Here is a 16,981-nt window from a genome sequence, read left to right as displayed (position 1 = left end):
GATATTGAGCTCAAAGATCTACCCATTTCTGATCCCTCTTGCTCTCCATGCCGGGGTTACAGCTATGCCAGGGTTTTATGTGGGAATTACGTATCTCAGGCCCTCATGCTTGTGCAACAGACACGTTACTAAGTCAGCCCTATATGAAAACATTTCTAATGAAGGCTTTGTCAAGTTCTAGGTATGCAATAATACAGAAAAGCTGGGTTTAATGATCTGCACTCAAACATGCTTTTATGGATGTCAAAGTAGTGGAAGCAAAACAGAAAGGAGGCTCCAAATTCGAACACTTTTCATGTCCAAGAGTAGACAGAACTGAAGGACTGCAGCTACTTGGATAAGTGATAGAAATCTTTATAGTTTATTTTAAAATATTATGACATAGGAACTGAAGTTGAATTCTGAACAATTGAGTTGTCCAGGCTTGGGCTTTGGGCAAGAATCACTTTTTTTTTTTTAATTCTGATTATCTTTACACTAGAGCAAAATGCTAGATACAGTTGGAGCCTTGGTCCATGGTACCTACTGCACATAAGAGTCTTGGGAACCTGCCTGTTACCAACCACCTCTTTTCAGAAATATAACCTGGGGAACAAAAGGGAATTTTGATGCTTATCCTACAGAAATTGAGTTGAGGACGTTTATCACATCCTCTATTCACAAACAGCCTGTGCTCATTCTGATTTTGGAAAGTGCTTCTTTGGCTGAATAGCAAGTCTGTTGGGATGCAAGTCTCCAAATGTGAAAAACAGCCACACTTCCCTGGTATAGATGTTTACTTATGTGTATAGTGACTCATTGGTGAGCCATGGCTTATTCTTGGGATAAGACATGGAGAAAGATATTAAGCCATCCACACTGGCATAGGAATCCAAACACAATAGCCAGATTGTGCTTAAAAGGGAGCTGAAGTCATCCCAGCTCCCACAGGCATGCTGTGCCTTGTCGGTGCTATGTTGTGTATCTATCTAGCAGTTCTTGCAAAGCCACAGCGTCACATGGCAGAGGACCCCCAGTGCCATTAATTCTAACCAAAGCCCAAGACCCAGATCTATCTAGTGGTCCTCTCTCCTACTCTCTGGTCTTCCACATTATGTACCTTACCCTGGAGAATCACATGGATTTAATTACCAATTTGGTAGCTTTTACGCCTCATCCAAACCCATTTCCCTCTATCAAAGTAAGTTATTATCTGATTGCAGTTTCTTTCTTTTTCCCTGGTTTTTCAAGACATAGTTTCTCTGTATAGCCCTTGCTGTCCTAGAACTCACGCTGTAGACCAGTCTGGCCTTGAACTCAAGAGATCTGCCTACCTCTGCCTCCCCAGTACTGGAATTAAAGGCATGTATCACCACCACCCAGCTATAGAGTTTATTTCTGTCTTTTTTTGAAAACTATATTTTTTCCTTAAAAAAAAAAAAAGCCAGGCGTTGTGGCGCACGCCTTTAACCCCAGCACTTGGGAGGCAGAGGCAGGTGGATTTCTGAGTTCCAGGCCAGCCTGGTCTACAGAGTGAGTTCCAGGACAGCCAGGGCTACACAGAGAAACCCTGTCTCGAAAAACCAAAAAAAAATTATTATTTTAATCCTGATGATAGTTTTCTCTCCCTCCTCTCCTCAGTCCATCCCCCTCCCCATTTCACTCTCCCACTCCCATCCACTTCTTTGTTCCTCTTCAGAAAAGGGCATCTCTCCTATGGATATTAACCAGCCATGGCATATCAAGTTGCTGTAAGACTAGGCACTTCCCCTCCTATTAAGTCTGGATGAGACAACCCAATAGGAGAAAAAGGGCCTCAAAAGCTGTCCAAAGAGTTGGAGAAAGTTCCACTCTCACTGTTAGGAGTCCTACAAAAACACCAAGTGAAACAACCACAGCAGGTATGCAGAGGACCTAACCAAGGCCCCTGTGGGCTCTGTGCTTGCCACTTCAGTCTCTGTGAGTCCCTATGAGCCCTGGTTAGCTGATTCTATGGGCCATTTTTGTGTGGTATTCTCCACCCCTCTGGCTTCTACAATCCTTCCTCCCTTTCTTATGCAGAATTCTCTGAGTTTTGCCTAATATTTGGCTGTGGGTTTCTATATTTGCTCCTATGAGTTGGTGGGTGAGGCCTCTGATGACAACTGAATGGCTAGGCACTGTTCTGTGAATAAAGCAGAATATCATTAGGAATCCTTTCATTGACATTTTTTTTCCAGTCATGTTTGCTTCTATCCTAGGTCTTTGGGCTATCCACCTTCTGGATCCTAGTCCCCCCCAGACAGTGCCAGGGATGGGCTCCCTAACAATCCCAGTCTGGGTGTGCAAACAGAAATGGGTTGTGTTTTCAGCATGATGTGCTAAGAAGTAATAGCCAGGTGTTGAACTTGTTGTCCTGTAAGCTTTGCCTCAAAGTCAGATTGACCTGTTTACAGAGGCTAAACCTTTCAGTTCTTGAAATGCTGGGTCCATACATTTTGATGGTCTCCTTCTTTCTATCACTTCAAGAAATGTCCAAAGCCTTATGGTTCTATCTTGCAACTAGGATTATGCTTCTGGCCATCAGATGTAACATCAAATTTTCATGATTCTTTTCACTAATACCTATTAAATGGTAGAAAATATAACAGCTGTACTTAGCTAAGGCAATTAATATTAGCTGATTATTGCTGTGCAACTAGGCACCACAACTTAGAGACTTCTAAGAACAATTTGTATTAACTTATTCAGAAGGGGCTGAGGGAAATGATTCCAGCCTAACGTGGTCAAGATACAAACTGGAATAAAGTCTTGACAAGACCACATGGTCCAGCCTCAGGGTGAACACTCACATTGCTGGGTAGGTGTGGATGACTGTTATCAGTATGTTTTTGTGCCTTCCCTGGAGACCTCACCCATTGGGTTGCTTTCCTACCATGACAACTGGCTTGCCACAGAGCATGTGAGTTCTTTTGTGATCTAGTGCTGCAAGTCACACTCTGTCACTTTTGTTATGCACTATTGGGGGCTATTTCAGAAATTTTTATTTGAGTTTCAGAGAAGAAAGCCCAAAGCCATATAGATATTTTCTGTAACATACACACACACACACACACACAAACAAATTTTCTGTGCTTCTGTCTCTAAAATCCCTTTACCATCATTACCAACTTTACTAAGGAATGTTTGTCCTGCATTTCCTTCTTCTTCTCCCTCCTCCTCCTCCTTCCTCCCCTTCTCTCTTCCTCTTCCCTTTTCTCCTCTTTGCCCCTCCTTTCTCCTTCTCCTCTTTCTTCAGTCTTCTTTCCTTTCCTTCATCCCTTCCTTCCCTCTCCCCCGTCTCCTTCTTTCTCTTCTTCTCCTCTCTCCTTTTTCTTCCTCCTCCTTTTCTTTCCCCTTCCTACTCCTCCTCTTTGTCCTTTTACTTTATAGTCCTGAGTTTAACTTGCTATGTAGACCACGATAGCCTCAAAGTGTGATGATCTGCCTGCCTCCAAAGTCTCAATATTAGAGACAAGTGCCACTATGTCTAGTTTACTATTTTGTATATGTATTTGAAACATTGAATTATGTTAATCTTTGTGAAGATGGGAAATATTATTTTTAAACATGAAAGTGCTTTTCCTGATGCCCTAGCAGATGAAAATATAAATTATGTAATTATGTTTAAACAAAGAGAAGTAGAGATATGATTTCTTCATGTCTTTGATTCTTAGGGAGCAAGGTGGGGGAGGGGGAACAAATGAACTAAAATTTTTACATTTGAGATAGATTTAAATTTTTCTTCACTTTCTTTAACTTCTTCCATTTGCATTTATTTTCTTGCCTTCTTTTCTGAATTCTGAGAACAAAAATCAGAACAACCAGCAAAACCAGTAAAATCAAAATGATAGTTCAGCCCTAAGAAATCTCTGCAAGAATCATGGTATTTTTTTAAAAAAAAGTATTTCTGAACATATACAAACACATTCACACCCACATACATACAGACTTTAAGCACAAATCTGAAATCTGTGGTAAATATTTTCAGTTTGCTCCAAGATCCTACTTGATATAGTTATCTTCTAAGAAAGGAAACAAGAAAGAAACCCCTTGTATATTCTTTATCCTTTTTAAGTCAGTTCAAAAATGACAAGGCCTGTCATCCTTGATCAACTTATCTAGTCAGGAGACATGACATCTTTCTTGCTGCCTGACCTATTTTGTCTAATGGGATGGCTCCTTTGCCCTCGGACAAGCTACCTTTTCTCTCAAGTTCCATTTATAGTAGGGTTTTATTAATGGTTAAATTGTTAGGAATGGATCTATCTCCCTCACAAGGCCTAGTTCCCCTGTTTAAAATTAAGCCATGGGATCCAAGAGCCTGTCCATTTCCACATTATTTAAAGTAAAATCTCTCTTGGCCCTTTGAAGTGACAGATAAGTGCTCAGTATTAATTCTCACTGCATGCCCCAGAATCCTGTCAGTTAAGAGCTGTCTTACATTTACTGCTACATGGGTAATGTTTTCATGACCCATGAGAATTTTCTTCAGACTTCCATGGAATAAGGAGATTTGGAATTGAAATGCCTTTTTATCCTGAGAAATTCAGTTTTCTACTGAGTTCCTAAGTCTCTTTTTCCCATAATTTAGTTTTAGCCCACTCATTTTTTTTTAAAAAAATATGATTTCATTTATTACTACTACTATTATTGTTGCTGCTCTTGTGTTGTTGCTATTGTTGTTGTTGGTAGTGGTGGTGGTGGTGTGTGTGTGCTTGTGTGTGAGAGTGCATATGTATGTGGAACACACATTCTGTGGCATTCATGTGGTGATCAAAGGACAGGAGGCTATTTTTCCCTTCCACCATGTGTCTTCTGGGGGCTGAACTCAGGTCAACAGGTTTGCATGACAGCAGAGCCATTTTGATGGCTGCCAAGCCCTCAGTTAACTCCGTTCATTTCTCCTCTCAGTACATTTAGTTCTCTCTCAACCATCAACACCACTAAAAGCTTGAAGCTGAGATGACACCAACTGGAAGTCTTGCTTGGAAAACAGAGGAGGAAGAATGCATTGATTTATAAGCTTTGCGTGGATTTTTGAGAATAATAACGCAGTTCACGCTATGTGGGAGGCAGTCTTCAAAATGCCTTGATGCGTTATCTTCACAACCATCAAATGAGCTTGACACTGTTATTTTTCTATCAATCAATCAAAAAACAATTGGGGCTCATATGGTTAGATAACTTGTCCAGGGTGCCCAGGAAGAAAGAAGGAGAGCTGAGATTTGAAGGCTGGGTTGGTTTCCACAACAGGTACACAGAAAACACCACCAAATCTCTAGTCAGGAGCTCAGGCAGGTTGGGCTAAGGGTGTTAAAACAGTTTCTCTAATGCACTGATTCTGAGCATTCATCAACGCTTTAGTTCACAGTAGCTTAAAGAGGCTACAGAAATCCTGTTCAAATCTCGGAATAAGAGAATAAAAAGCAAGGCTAGCAAACATTGTGAGTCTGGGTACAAGTGATCATTAAATTCTGGTACAAGGCAAATTTAGCAAAGCAGGTAAATCTAATTTCCCAGAAGGGACTCTTAATCTCATTAAGTTCGTCAGAAAATCTCTCAGGTTTTATTGGCAGTGCTTCCCAGAAGAAACCTTTTACTACACCAGAGACCAAATGCTCTGTTCTGGCTTAAGTTTGGAAACATTTCCCCCCCCACCAGAGACAGCTCTCTCTAGACTGGGGTTTGTATTTCCCCTCTGTATTGTTGACTTTGGGGCCAGATAACTCTGCTGTGGGGATTGCTTAAGGATGCTCGCTTATGCCATTGGCACCTTCATACATGTCTGTGGTACTCTGGCAAGCCCTGGTCAGAATCACCTCACTAAACCCTTTGTTTCCCATTTGTGCTCCATGGGAACATCAGCACCTCCTAGGAAGGTAGGGGGCATAAACAAGTCCATGCTCCATCCCCAGAGCTTATATAGTCAGAATCTGCAGTTTAATAAGATCTCTAGGGCATCTAGACATTGAAGTGTGAGTAGACCTTGTAGACCTGTGATTGTCAACCTTAGCTTCACATTAGAGTACCTTGGAAACTGTAAAAACTGATTGAACCCCCAGAGAGTCTGGTGTAATTGCTCAGGAGCAACCTGGGCTTTGGGATTACAAACAAAGCTCCAAGGTGAGTCTAGTGGACAGCCAACCTTGAGATCCTATTTTGAGTTTAAAAAAAAATGCCCACAACATAGGAATGATTTACAATAGCCTATAAATGGGCTCTTTAAGATCTGCTATTTTTTTTTCTTTCTGTGAACATCCTTTTCTGACCCTTCAACTCTTAAGATTGTGTAGTTAAAATATTTTGGTGAAGCAGGCATGGTATCACATGCTTTAATCCGGGCAGTAAAGAGGCAGAAGCAGACAGACCTCTGTGAGTTCAAGGCTCTGAGTCAAGGCTAGTCTGGTCTATGTAGAGTTCCAGGAAAGCCAGAGCCATCTAGTGGAGAGACCCTGTCTAAAGAAATATTTTTCTGATATCTTCAAAGGTAATCTTCATAATTAGCTTTTAAAATAGTTGAATGATTGGGAGTATGTGGAGGATTAAGGCATTCACTTATGTTTCTTAGATAGCCATATAAATCATCCTAATCCTAGATAATTAATATTTGTACTTAAAAATATACCGAACAGGGGCTGGAGAGATGGCTCAGCGGTTAAGAGCATTGACTGCTCTTCCAGAGGTCCTGAGTTCAATTCCCAGAAACTACATGGTGGTTCACAACCATCCGTAATGGGATCTGATGCCTTCTTCTGGTGTCTCTGAAGACAGCTACAGTGTACTTGTCATATATATATAAAATAAATAAATACAATCTTTTTAAAAAAATACCCAACATTCAACAGACAATCCTATCAAGAAAAGGGGCTTAGGGACAGGAGTTCAGGTAGTAGAGTGCTTGGATTAAGCCATAAGATCAGACTCCACAACCATAAACCTGTAATTTTTTGGAGAGGTTGGTCAGAAGCATCCGAAATTCAAGGCCATTCTCAGCTACATGATGAGTTCAAGTTTGTATGAGATGCATGAGAAATGTCTGTAAAAAAGAGATCCCCCCCCCATGAAATGTATAGTTATATAAAGATCTCGTACAAGTTGGGAATCAAAACACTAACATTTAAAAATTATTTTATTTAATCTTTCTTTTTAACACTCCAGATTTTATCCCCCTCCTGGTCAACCCTCTGACTGTTCCACATCCCATACCTCCTCCCTGCCCTCTGTCTCCATGAGGATGTCCCACCCCCTACCCCACCTGACCTCTAAATTCCCTGGGTCCTCCAGTCTCTTGAGGATTAGGTGCATCTTCTCTGACTGAACCCAGACCCCGCAGTCCTCTGCTGTATGCGTGTTGGAGGCCTCATATCAGCTAGTATATCCTGCCTGGCTGGTGGTCCAGTGTTTGAGAGATCTCTGAGGTTCAGGTTAATTGAGACTGCTGGTCCTCCTCCAGCATGGCCTTCCTCCTAAGGTCCTTCCAGTTTTTCCCTAATTCAACTACAGGGAGTCAGCTGCTTCTGTCCATTGCTTGGGTGCAAATTTCTGCCTCTGACTCTTTCAGCTGCTTGTTGGGTCTTTCAGAAGGTAGTCATGATAGATCCCTTTTTGTGAGTACTCCATAGCCTCAATATAGTGTCAGGCCTTGGGACCTCTCCTTGATCTGGATCCCACTTTGGGTCTGTCGCTGGACCTCCTTTTCCTTAAGTTCCTCTCCATTTCCATCCCTGCAGCATTTTCAGACAGGAAAGAGTTTTGGGTCAGAGATGTGACTGTGGGATAGCAACCACATCTCTCACTTGATGCCCTGTCTTCCTGCTGGAGGTGGGCTCTATAAGTTCCTTCTCCCTAGTGTCAGGCATTTCATCTAAGGTCCCTCCCTTTGGTTCCTGAGTGTCTCTCACCTCCCAGGTCTCTGGTGCATTCTGGGGGGTCCCCCCACCTCCTACCTCCCAAGGTTTCCTGTTTCCATTCTTTCTGCTGGTCCTCAGGGCTTCAGTCCCTTTCCCCCACCCAAACAGGGATACCAGATCAAGTTCCCCTGTTCCTCACCCCCCTTTCCCACGATGGTTCCCCCTCCCTCTCCGCTTGTGATTGCTTTCTTCTCCCTCCCAAGTGGGATTGAGGCGTCCTCACTTGGGCCCTTCAGCTTGTTGATCTTTTTGAGTTCTGAAAACACTGACATCTTAATCAATGGTTAAAGGAAATGCACTCTTAATACTATTTGTATTAAATTTTCCATTTATTGTTCATCACATCATTGTATTTCTTGTATTTTGTCTAGTAGCTGTGCCAGTTTTCCTAATAGAACTATTATTGGACATGTGGTTTCTTACTGTTTTTCAAAGGCCTGAAAGGATTACTATTTTAGCAGAAAATTTAAATCAGGCCACTGTGACTTGGAGATTACCAATAAATTAAGAAAAAATACTCATCAAGGGGGATGAGGGTGTAACACTTGTCAAAGAGGATAGGGGTATAAATTAATGGTAGAACATTCCTTATCCTGTGTGTGAACCTGTGTTCAACCTCTAGCCTCAAGGAAAAAAAGAAGTAAAATGAGAACAAACAAGAGAAACCCCAACAAACTATACATCTGGCATTCATTTATTTGTACAGTTTTTTAAAACTCTGCTAAACTCTGAGAAGATGAAAAACTCATTTATTCAATATTGGTATTCATTTGAACAAGTACAATAATATTTAAGTCAATGTTTTAAAAAGGTTTATTTTTTAATTTTATTTTAAATTTGTGTGTGAGGGCATGTGTATATGGTGGGGGAAGAGGTGCACACATGTGAATGCAGAAGTCAGAAGACAGCATTGGATCCCCTGGAATTGTAATTAATAGGCAGTTGAGGGCTCCCTGATATGGGTACTAGAAACCTAACCAGGCCTTCAGAGCTGAACCTAGGTCCTTTGGTAGGGTAGCAAGCACCAACTACTAAGCCAGCCCTCCAGTCCTATAAGTCAAATTTTTGATATACTACAGATATATTTCTTTGTATCTGCTATTCCACTGCTGGACTGATGAATGTACACCAAGCTGTACAGCCTGTGCAGATTACCTATTCTCATTTTAGGAAAGTTTCAAAAAATAATTTAGCATAGGTGAAAGAGCTCCCAGCCTTTATCTAGTTACAATTCCCCCAAAGCCATACTTTTTATTTGAATGCTGAGAGTTTGAACTGCTCATCATGATCAGTGTTACCATAGGAGAGTCAGTTGGCTTTAAGGTGGTCTCTAGGACAAAGGTTTTCAGTCATGTGCTAATGAAAGAAAGCAGGGATGCCCACTTTTTTTTTCTCATTTTTCCATTAATTATATATGTCAAGACATTGGCTATCATTGGGATTGTTCTAGAACCTATGGTTGCTACAGACCATTGTTTGACAGCTTTAAGAGGATTCTGGGTATTTTTGATATAATCACCATTGTCTCTAGGCCCAGAGTGTTAAGGTGTACATGATATCAAAGGCTTTTTTCATCTTTGGAAAAAAATCTTTGTTGAGACCGCCATCCCCTCAACTTACCTTTTTGTCCATCACTGGAGGCTACTGAGTTCTGCTTTACTAGAGAAGAGTTTGTCACACACTTAGTAAAACACTTCTAATATTTGACGTAGAGTTCTGTTGCACTGACTTTATGAGTCTTTGTTTCAGATTTTAAAAAGATCTCTCGGCTTGGGTTTGTCCAGATAGAGTTATAAATGACACACACCTTCTGCTCTGTCTGTGGGTCTGTGGTGTCCCTTACATGTTGTTGCTGTAGCTTGTACTACTCACCTCATGGTGTGATCATGATGACCATATAGGACACTGTGAGTCAATGTACCTTGTAAACTCTAGAAGACTCCACAAATGCCAGGACCTTGTCTTATTTTTTTTGCTAACCCCACAATGTGTGAGAAGGTTTGAACCAGTGTGCTCTGAGTGTATGGTCAGCCATTGCAACTGAAACCAGAGCTCAAGGCAATGCCTTTGAGTGACACTAATCTTGAGTGTCATTGTGTTTATGGCTGTATTATTTAGCACCACACAGGAGGGAGTAATTGCCACACCACCCACAGAGTGTGTGGTTAAAGGAACAAATGCAGACAAGTGTTTTGCAGACAAGTGTTGAGTCGACTCCATTTCCCATATGATGTGTGTGGGATCACAGTGACTATGAGTAAGGCAGCTATAAATGGGTCATGGTGAGGCGTAAACATCACATGAGCCTCAGCCTGGACATAGAGTGACACCAGGGAGGGATTTGGTATATTTCCCATGTCCAAAGGGAAGCTGGAGCTCGGGCTTCTGGCTTTTAAATTTTGGGGGAGAAAAGACATATTGAGTAATCATTTTTTTTTGCAGGGTACTTCATTATCCCTTCATGAGGCTAGGACACAGCAGAATCACAACTGTTGTCTGGGTGGCAAAGCATTGTGGCCCTGGCAGTTGCCCACCACACTTGCATTCCAACAGCCTGACAAACGAGTGGGCAATTTTAGCTCTGGATGTCTTCCCATGTTATTCCATTTCTAAATTAGAGCCCTGACTCAGAGAAGAGAGTCCTGAGGGCCTCTTGGTTCCCAACTTTTTGTATTCTGATATCTGCCAGGTATTCCCAGACACAATAAGTCCCATGAGGCCAGTGCTACAGACTCTACTCTGCAATTTTGTAGTCCATGGAAGATTATATCTGACTTTATCTACAAACAGAGTTCTGTGCCTGGGCTCACTTGGCCTCTTAAATTCTATGGGAAGGGGCTTGGTAGGCTAGAAGGTGATCTAAAAGATGATCGCAGTATTTCCGCTGTCCTGCCTATTACTTCCTGCCTGGCTCCTACAAGAACAACCAGGCTCTATGTCTAGCACGTACTAGGTAATCAAAGTTGCTGTCATTGACATCAGCTCTTCATCTACTCTCATGTGAAGTATAGGCTTGTGGCACAGACCCAGTATCCCCCTGTTTAACCAAGGTTTTTACTGACTGATTCTGCTCTTAGGCACAGTGGGTAAGGGAAAGGAGCCTAGTATCCCTTGAGGCCAGTGCAGCCTAAATACTATTTCTCAGGAAAGCCACAATTTCACCTAGCTGGGAAGATGCCTAGTGATCAGAGTCCACATCAAGCCTGCCATATAAATGGTACCATTTCTGGGTTGCAGACAGTGCTTTACTGTCTGGACATTTTTCAGGGAGAAATCACACTTCAGAGAATATGCTTTCAGTGACAATTTGCTATGGATCATCACCCCTTTTATGTTGTTCAGAGAAGTCCAAGGAATGTCTGAGCTTCAAGGTCAGCTTGTCATGGACCTCTCACTTAGCCAGAAAAGCTGGCCATATGTCACCCAGCACAGCGCTCACTGCAATAAATTGAATGTAGCATACTCTAGTCATGATGGGACTCTGGGGTTTAGAGAAGAATTGACAGCGCAGTAGGGACATAGCACATCAAATCATCAGTCCTGGTTTATTGAATCCCTGACCCCTTGCTCATTCCTGCTGCCTTACATCGAAGAGTGTGAGGTTATCTGTAACTACAACTCAGTTCTCATTTCTCCAGTGGTCCAATTCATCTGTCCTGAGGTTCCTGTGTCAGGTACAGTCGACCAGCAATCAGATGGAAACAGAAATGACTAGGACATGTGCACAGCCTTCAGAAAGTCATAGCCTGTTTGGCAGGGGAATTATAGTGGGAAATGCAGGGGGAAGGAGATGAGGCACATAAGCAGACTTATATCATTCTGTGGGTCACATGCCACATGCTGATGGCATGGAGAGGTGGGGTTTCAGTCTAAAGTTGTAAGCAGAAGGCAGGAAGTCTGATGGCCTTGGCATGCTACAAAAGCTGTGCATATGTGCTTCAGTGAACTCAGTGGGCAGAAGTATGAGAAGGAATGGTTAGAGATAGGACCAGCATGATACCCCAGTATAAGTCTGTAAGACAGCCAGTCAGTGATTTACATGTCCTCTAAAAATCCAGGACAGTGAAAAAATTGACACCTTTCTTTCCCTTGGTGACTTTTGAAAGTTGCCAGAAAAATAAAACAAAATTCCCTTAAATATCTAACAGTACACTAGATAAAGAACAGGTACTGTTAATATATAAGGAATGCAATTCAGCCTTAGAAATTCCTTCCTGTAGGACATGGATGAACTGGACAGCATTATGCAAAGTGAATTGTACCACTCATAGAAAGACATACACTATATAGTTTCATTTATATGAGACTCCTACCCAACTAGTCAAACTCATAAAATCAAAAAGATTCTTGCTAGGGGCTTGTGAGAAGAAAAAACAAGTGACCACACATTAATAGATATAAAATTTCATTTAAACAAGATGAATTCTCTTTAGAGATCTATTATACCTTTCACCTAAGCCAATAATTTTTCACCTAAGCCAAGTGTATTTTACAACTAAACGTTTCTTGAAAGTAGATCTCATGTTGTATTCTTAACACACACACACACACACACACACACACACACACACACACACACACACCAAATTCTACAGAAATTCAAGAGGCCATTTCTCTTTATAATCATTCATGGCCTCCAGCTTTCCCCTCTAGTTCAAAGACATTCAAATCATCCTTGTTAGTAGACTGGAAAGAGCCTCAGATTCAGGACACCTAAGTTAAAATCCGACTTTTTTTCCACTTAGAAGCTGTGAAGCTTTGAGCAAGTTGCTTAGTTCTCTACGTTTTATCTCAGTAAGGAGAACAACGCAGCCCACATCACGGCCACACTACAAATGTCAGAGACCACGTACGGCTCTGCCAACTCTACAGATGCATACTGGGAAGCAAAGCTTTCTAAAAGATGTCAGATGCATACTTCTCCTCGGGGCTCACAGACCATGCCTGGGTTCCATGACTCCCACTAGCTATACGAGAGATGGGAAATAGAGTATCTGGCTCACCAACTTTTGAAGTAGAGAAGAAAGCAAGGGCTGTGGGAGAGAACCAAGCCTTAGTTTTTGCCCCAGGAGACATTTCACCCTTGCCTGCAGATTTCTTTTTAAGTTCAGCCATTGGTAATAAAAGGTATTTATTCTACTTAGAAACAATTTGTCCCACTCACATAAGTGAAACACACAAAGAATAGCACTAAAGCCGAATGGAAAACGAATGTCTTAATAATTGACACCACTTGCAATGGAAAAAGCTTTGAAAAGAAATGGCACAATATTATTAGCTTTTGCTGCCTAACAAATAGCTCCCAAAGCCAATGATCAAAACAAAAGACATTTTTATTGTGGCTCGTGTGTTTTGTGTTGGGCCAATCTTGGTTGTAGTCATTTCAGAGTCTTCCGATCTCAGTCTTCTGGAGCTGTGTGCTAGGTGGGACCTGGTTGAGGGTTTTTAGTTCTTTGCTACAGGTTTCTCATTCTTCTCGGGTCAGTGGTTTGCCTGGGCATACTCTTGTTATGGCAATAGCAGAGGAGCAACTGAGCAAGCATGTGATACTTTTAAAGACACTTCTGTATCATTTCCTTGACCAAAGCAAATCACATGTCTAGAATCAGGCATTAGAATTTATACCCATTCACAATGGTAGGGAACTGTAGTTACATGGCCGTAGGAATGGATAAAGAAAGGGGTGAATTTTTTTTAGAGTCATGAATGCAAATTTTTACCAGGCTAGGTTTTGCCAAGTCATTGTTCTAAAGTCAGCATACATTTTCAATTCTTTACAAGGACATCATCCTAATTTAGTCTGCAATTATTTGTCATTTGAACCAAAGCTGATGGCTATACTATGCCTTGTTTTTTTTTTTTTTTTTTTTTTTTTTGGTTTTTCGAGACAGGGTTTCTCCGTGCAGTCCTGGCTGTCCTGGAACTCACTCTGTAGACCAGGCTGGCCTCGAACTTAGAAATCCACCTGCCTCTGCCTCCCAAGTGCTAGGATTACAGGCGTGCGCCACCACCGCCCGGCAACTATGCCTTGTTTTGCAGTTCACATTGGATGCTTAGAATCAGGAGATGCATTTGTAAGCAAAAGTGGGGTCTTACACCTCATTTGACTTGTACTTATCATATTAGTTTATAAGCTGACCCTAAAAATATCTCATGAAAACTAAACCAAATGATACACTTAGAGAGTACTTCATTAAGTGAACTAAGCTAGACCCAGAAGAAGGATGCTGTGTGATCTCACTTGTATGTGAAATCTAAATATTGAGTTTGAAGAAGCAGAAGGAGAATGAGGCCAAAGTAATGGGAAACTGTTGAGAAGACACAAAATGTCAGTTACATGGCAGGAATGCTGTCCAGCATGGTGATTACTGCTAATAATGTATTACATGTTTGAAAACTGTTAAGAGTAGATTGTCAGTGTTCTAACCACAAAAAAGAAAATGTGTGAGTTGTTATAGACGCTAATTAACTTGATTTAATCACTTCATGGTGTATGCATATATCAAAACATCACATAACATTGCATGGTAAATATACAGTTTCTGTTTGTTAGTCATATCTTAATACAATTAAAGAGAAAAAAATCCCTAATGATATGTTTTCTTTTTCTTTTGCAGCGTTGACGTGTTTTTCTGAGGGAGAAAACAATGGGTTGAAATAAACAACTTCCTGAACATTTTATATATTTGTATGATGATCACAAACCTCCTGAATGCCCAAGACTCTAGCAAAAATATCCTGTTTGTACATTTATATTTCTTCCTCTTACTTGGTTGCATTTCTCACTTTAGCTACATTTTTGGCACCTTGCAGAGCAAATCAGCACACGAATTTACCACCTGGGGAGTGTGGTTTTGAGGAGAGATGTGATTTTTATGGAGGGGGTATGGCAATGTGCACGCAGTGATTTTGATGTTAAGTACTTTAAGTTCCTTCCCACGGTCTTTTGGTCAATATTTGAAATGTCTTCTTCACCTTTTAAATTATCTCAATTAACTTTTTATGAGTTCAAATAAATATTTGAGTAAATGCAACATATGAATCTTTATCAAATTAATTTTCTTACCTTCAGATAGCTACATGTTCCCTAAAGGAGAGAGAAATATGTACCAGACAGTCCAATCCCATATTGCCTACGTGGGGACGTCTGAGTTATTAGGTACCATGGAAAACACTATGCTGGCTGATCATTGCATATGAGCTTAAATATCGTATGGGTAATTTTGTACTGATGTTACTTCCCATCTGAGGATGACCTGTACATTGAACACATTTTTGTTCCATGAAGGATCAATAATCTTATATTCCAGATTAAACAGAGTTCATTTTAAGACCCAGTAAAGCTGAGTGATAGGAAGAGAAGGGAGGGATTGATCACACAATAGCTGTGCAAAGGGAGCAGACTGTACATCCTGCCAAGATGAAGATTTATCCAGACAGCAGTGCCAGGCCTGTATACCACCACTTGTAATCTGAGGCAGCAGGATCACTAGGTTAAAGCCAGCCTGGGATACATGTCAAGGCCCTGAATCAAAGAGAGGAGGAGGGGGAGGGGATGCAGGAGAGGGGCAGGGGGATATATTTAATTAATGCCTACTACTATTATAACCCAAGATGAAGCATATGAGCAACCTCACAGTGAGGGGCCAGACTATGTGAAAAACAAACGTGTCTCCTTACCCTGTATGAACAGATCTTAGCAGTATTTCTGGAGCTGAATAATTGCTCTAGTTGCTTCAGAGGAACCCACTGCCTGTGTACTTCTGAATGTCGCAAGTGGAAAAGACTCTCTTGCATTTCCATTCCATGGAGGTTGTTTTCTGAAAGAAAGATTGGCTGGTTATCTTGTTGGCTCCCACCTACTTGGGATCCCAGGTGTTCTGCCAGACTGTGGTCTATCTTGGTCATCTACATCTAGTATACATATACTAGGTAGTGCACATCAAACTGTGCCAGCCTGTCTTCTGAAAGCACAGCAGGTCCTAAACGCTATGCGACTGTGATGCCTCAGGCTGTCTCACTCCTTCCTCTCTGGGATGGTTGACTAGGGCTATAAAATTTAACTCAGTGCTCACTTTGTTTAAATATAGATTATCTATGTTCTGATTCAAAATTAAAGTCTGGTTTAATGCTATAAAAACTGTCTTCACCTTTTAATAAAGTCTTTCAAGGCACATTTGCAGCATAATACAGAGTAAAGCTATGAGACAAGTTCAGTGGATTTAGGAGAGCTTTGAATTTAATATGTATGCTATGTTGTTAAGTTTCAATTTCACTATCTATATGATATAGAAAGTTCCATATTAAATTAGTCATTGGACAGTGCATATGTTATAGGAAAAGAGGAATCTTTCCTTTCAATGAGGTTACCATTTTCAAAAGTCACATATTTTACAACTAAGTAGTTTTTAAAATATTTATTTTGAGCTTTGTATATGGCTCTGTGGTAGAGAATTTTTCTACTATTGGGTTTGTTCCCCAGCAAAACAAACAAACACAACTCCCATGCATACATCAATCAAACTGATAGTGTGGCTTGTACCTGTAGTGTCAATCACTTGGGAGGCCCGAGGCAGGAGGACTGCTGGAGCCAAGTAGTTGAACACTACCCTGGATAACATAATGAGATCACATCCCCAAACAGAATTCATCTTGAGTCAGGCTTATTCATGTTAAGTATTTATAAGAAAAAACATATCATTCATAAACTTTTTCCATGAAAGATAAACAAGGTTCAAGTAGTTGAAGATTTTGTAGGGGAAAAAAAAACTAACCCTAGAAACAGTACTGTGTGCAGGACCATGGTACCATGCCCAGTTATCAGTACAGATCTGCAATGGTATGATTTTCAGTAGAATCTGAATACAGCATTCACTTTATCAACATTTCCTGGATGTTCACGATGTGCCCAGGGAACTTAATGTTCTGGGGGAAGCAAATTCATCTGCATGAGCACCTTGCTTAAAACACTTTCCTATTTGCTCCTGTTCCTCCCTGTGGTGCTTGATCGAGAATGTAAAGAGAGGGCCCAACTGGATCCAGGACTTTGCCAAGATGCTTGGAAATTCTCT

At 41.1% G+C, this 16,981-nt stretch overlaps 1 protein-coding gene across 1 annotated transcript in view; it reads left to right on the top strand.

The window, feature by feature from the left end:
• The window catches only part of Smpx (small muscle protein X-linked), a 51,924-nt gene extending 36,453 nt beyond the window's left edge, over nt 1-15,471 (top strand). The window contains exon 5 of the mRNA XM_021153895.2: nt 14,528-15,471. The gene's annotated coding sequence lies outside the window, so the exon portion shown is untranslated. The remainder of the gene's footprint in view (nt 1-14,527) is intronic.
• The last annotated feature ends 1,510 nt before the right edge of the window (nt 15,472-16,981 follow it).

The sequence above is a fragment of the Mus caroli genome, unplaced genomic scaffold, assembly GCF_978045245.1.
Source record: "Mus caroli unplaced genomic scaffold, Mus_caroli_1 scaffold_5, whole genome shotgun sequence".
In the NCBI taxonomy this organism is placed as follows: Eukaryota; Metazoa; Chordata; class Mammalia; order Rodentia; family Muridae; genus Mus; species Mus caroli.
Note: the sequence above shows the minus strand (reverse complement) of the source record. Positions and strands in the feature narration are given on the sequence as shown.